This window comes from Heterocephalus glaber, unplaced genomic scaffold (assembly GCF_053883595.1).
Source record: "Heterocephalus glaber isolate CG9 unplaced genomic scaffold, H.glaber_assembly_v1.0 deba00001577, whole genome shotgun sequence".
Taxonomy (NCBI): Eukaryota; Metazoa; Chordata; class Mammalia; order Rodentia; family Bathyergidae; genus Heterocephalus; species Heterocephalus glaber.
Genome location: NW_028258358.1, coordinates 6,017,245 through 6,022,107, shown reverse-complemented (window position 1 = coordinate 6,022,107; position 4,863 = coordinate 6,017,245).

Sequence of the window (4,863 nt, the reverse complement as noted above, 5' to 3'; positions counted from 1 at the left end):
AGCTATAAATGACATAAACATATTAATACAATATTAATAATTTCCTGTCTTAAATGTGTCACTGGTTTTTAAAGTTTGAACCACACATAACCACATACACAAAATATTCAGTAGTCATGTATGTCATTTGGAAGTCAAAGTTTCACGCATAAGTGACGGCAGTCATGATATTGTTCTTGAATCTCCATTTGCACATTACAAATGTTTTCTTCTATGTTAATAGGTATTATTTTGTGACTATACATAAAATGTATTGTTACATGTACTGTAGAAGACCACACTTTATTGTGTTAGTCACATTCAGGTGGAGCATTAAATACTTCACCCAGTAAATACTATTAAATGTGGATTGAAATTTTATAAGCTAACACACATGGTTTCCATGACCCATTCCTCAGCGAACTTCTCTGTCCCTGACCTATTTCTTCCAGACTAGATTATATGATGTCATTCACCACCTTCTCCTCAAGTGATCTGACCCTTCACAAGAATAGAATATTGTACCGAGTTTTGAAATGTGATTACTCACTGATTCACAAATGATGACTATATTTTCATTCTTCTCATAAAATAATCTACTCATAGAACATTTCTGTCTTTGCTATGGAAGTAAACATACTGAATATACTAAATATAACTACGCATAGTGAGGGATCATATACTTATAGACACTTCCAGTATGATACTCAAAGTGAAATCAACAGAATGTTATTTTGAAACCTTTGGATTCTGCCTCACCACTTTGGGCATGATGTTTCTTTCTTTCTCCTAACAGAAACATATACCATCCAGATTCATGTGCTTCCAGAGCAGAGTCTCTGAAGAGTGTATTTGGGAGACTGAGGCATAAGTCAGCTTCAGCATCCCAGTTTACCTGGTTGGCTTGATGTGGTCCTAGATCCTAAGTATATGACTACTTGGTATGTAGCTCTTTCATCTTCCCTACAGTAGCCCACACAGTCTAAAATGAGTTATAGTTATCTGTGATTTTCTTAAAATGGCTTTGTTCCCTTTCACCTACTCATTTCAAACTACAGTGTGGGTATGGGTAAGAAATCACTAAACATTAGGTTAACTTACAACTTCTGAAATGCAATGTACTGGCTGTGGTAATGAAGTGTTCACAAAATTTCTAGATCCTCCTCTCTGTGATATATGACTCATCTTAAAACAGAATAAAATCATATCATTTGTGGAGGCATGGAGAGAACTAGAAATAATTATGTTAAATTAAATTGGCTAGGCACAGAAATATAAGTACTGCATGATCTTATTCATATATGGAATAAAAACAAGTCGCTCTCATAAAGGTTGAACAGTAATCACCAGAGGTTGAGGGGAGAAGGTGGAGTGAGGGACAAGAAAAGGTTGACAAATAAGTAGTATGTTAGTATGGAGCAAGAAGTTGTGGTTGCTATTGTAAGGTAAGGTAATTACAGATAACAGTTACAATGTAATTTAAAAAGCTGAAAAGATGAATAGTGTAAATTTTAATTATGAAGAAATGATAAATTTTTGAGGAAATAAATGTTTATCTTGATTAAAGTGTTACACAATACATACACATATCAAATATCACATGCTATCTCATTAGCATGTATAATTGTTATGTTTTATGTGTCAGTTAAAATAAATTTGCCTAAAAAAGAACTTTCAGATCTCGTGGAAAGAATATTTAAAACTATAGACCTTAGGAAGTGCTAGAAATAGAGAAATTATCACATTTTGTCTTTGAAATCTTTCCTGAACCATCCTCAGAAAGAAAATTTCCTGGGAGAGAGGGCTTTTTACTGGGTTCTGGGGGTGCTGGAGTCTCCTTCTAGAGAGTCTTTCTAATTTCTTCTTGTCGGGACAAACAATTGAACAAAACAAGCACAAAAGGTAGTAAGGTTTTATGTTTATTAAATGTAGGAAAAGAAATGTTTTGCAAACAAGTGCCAGCCAATTAAAAGTAGGAAGAGAAGTACATGCTGCAGAGTGAGCATGGACCACTGTGAGAGAGCACAGAGGCAAGAGCTCAATGGCAGCCGTCTTATATCCCCTACTCATCAGACTGATGTCAAGTCTAGACCACCCTATCAAAACCCTGCCTCATTTCTTGGAAGAATTGAACATAGCATTCTCTGATCTCAATTGAAGGGCTTTGGGAACTAATTTTTGGCAGATTTCCTGTATCTCTGCCATTGATAGGTCATGCTCACTTGCTCAGCCAGTATTCCACACTCTAATCTCCTGCCTCAGTCTTCCAAACTGTTGCAGCCAACTTTAATTTAGCTAACTTTTGCATTGGTCATCCCTTGTCAAAAAGCTCTGATCATGACTTTATTGCCATTATAATCATTTTTAATGAGAACTTTACCTGAAATCACAGCCCATGTCCCTAGATCCTTCACATTTCTCAAAAAATACCTGTCACCAAATCTAGAAGTCTCTTCCTTCCCCATTCTTGGACCCATAGGTGAGTGTTATGGCTTATATCTAGATGTCGGCCCAAAGCCTCATGCCCTCATAGGTGAGGTGTTTTGGAGCTGGCTGAAACTAGAGTGTATCATACTAGGAGTAAGGGTGTATGGCACTCTATATTAGTCCACTTATTGGAATTAGCATAGTTCTGGGTGTGGCTGAATGGATGTACTGAAGACAGGATCCCTACTCTGGGTTTAGGTAGCACCACTCAAAAGGTTTGTACTCCGGATGAGATAAAAGGGAAAGGCTGCTGCTGCTTGCTGATGCTGCTTGCTGCTTCCAGTCATCTGCTTGCCTTGTAGTGTTTCTACTCTGTGATGCCTCTCTGGCATGCCTCCTTGTTTTGGAACCAGCTTACCATGGACTGAAATCTCTATGAACTGTGAGCTGAAATAAACATTTCCTCCATTAACTTATAGGTGTTATTCCAGCAATGATAAACAGGACAGTCATTTCATGGATGAATGGCATGGACAAAGAGCAAAAAGAACAGTTAGGTCATATTTTCCCCATTTGTTATTCTAAACATAAGGATCAGACTTATTTATTTAAAATGACCTAGGCTCTGGATGTATCACCTATTCAAGAAGCTGTGTGAAAGGTCCAACTGATGTAGTTTCCATTCTCAGGCCTCCAGTAATTTTAAAAATAATGGGGGGGGTTACTTACTACATACTCTATTGGCTATACTTCATAGTTACATCAGGAATAAACTTTCCTCATTTTGGAAAAAAACCAATGTTTTCCTGGGAGCTTCTTGGAGAGATACCTGACTTTCTTTTAACCACTATGAAGGCTGTTATTCTAAGATGGAAGTGATCCAATTAGAAAAGGTAACTTGATTTAACTTTAGCTGAAGTGTAAAATGACGGCACTGTAATTCAGCTTAGTGAAAGTATATGTCAGCCTCAACTTAGGGGATACCACTGGTACAAATGATAAATTTTCCATAGATGACTTCTTCCCAAACAATAGTAAAGTCCAACTACTAATACATTCAGTTCTATCTCAGTGAATGCATAAGGCAAGTAAAAATATCAATACAGAAATTTAAGAAGAAAACAAATTGAGTTTCTAATGGATAACTTGATTATTTTTTTATTTTATTCTTCAACTTTTTTGTTCTGAGCATCTGGCTGTCATGATTGAAATGAGTGTTTCAGATTAGCTTCATCTTACTATGTAAAGTCCTACTGATGATATCTCTAGTTAAATGTTCTGTGAGAAAAATTGGAAAGATTTGGTTCCAGCTTGTCAGCCAGATTAATCAGAGTGACTAATGAAACAGTATATTTTTTGGAAAATTTGCCAGAATGCAAGACAATCCAGACAGGAATGTTAGATATTGTTGGAAGATAATTCTCCATATGTGGGCCATGTTTCTGCACATCTTGTGAGAAGGGGCACTAAGCCTTTTATTTTAGGCTATCTTTTAAAGGTTGTTCATATTTCATCCAGCCTTCAAATATAGAAATAGTGTTTCTCTGCAACCATGGGCAGGGTAGCTCGTGATGTATCACCATGCATGTAGCATTCCCTCTAGACCTTACAAGAGGTGTGCTTACTGCTTTGCAAAACTTTCATGCTCTCCTGAACTGGAGACTCCTTTCCTATAATACTCTTCATTCCCTGCTCAAGTGGTACCTGGGTCTCTTTGTGTTACCCTGTGAAAATTTAAGGCTCAGGGACCCGATAAAGAAAAAGCTTATTTTCTGGCTATTGGTACTGCTGGAAATAATGTTCTTTTCTTCAGACCAAGATTTCTTGTTTCTTCTGTCAGTCAAAATGAAACTTTACTGAACAAGCATTTCAATTTGCGAGTAGAAAAGAAATCTTAGATTTTTCCATTTTTGACATGTATTGTCAGACTTCAAGAATGCTTATCTTTCTCCATGATATGTTTAATTCTATCCTAACTTTCCTCTCTGCTACTCTTTCCCATTTAAAATCCTCATTTCCTCTTTAAATTAGTGAAAAATTCATTCTTTACTTAATCATTTATGCCACATCTCATTTATGTTTTTTTAAAACACTAATTACTCATTTATTCCCAATGTTACAACTCTTCACTGAATTTTTTCTCAAACTTTGATCATAACCCTTACCCTTTGTGAGCCTATGATAATGTGCTTGAATATATGAATGTTTTGAATCCCTAGGGACCTATAAAAAGTGGTTGTTATATCTCATAGGAAAGATTTTTTCTGATTTACTGAAAGGCTCATCCCATTTTATCATTTAGATGGGAGAGATATCTCTTCTTTAGGAAGATATCAACTACCAAAGAGTCATCATCTCCTTTAAGATTTACCAACCTCACCCTACTGAAGTATATGACATTTTGTGCTTATTTATTTCTGTAATATTTTTATAACAAACTAATTTTTATACATTCAC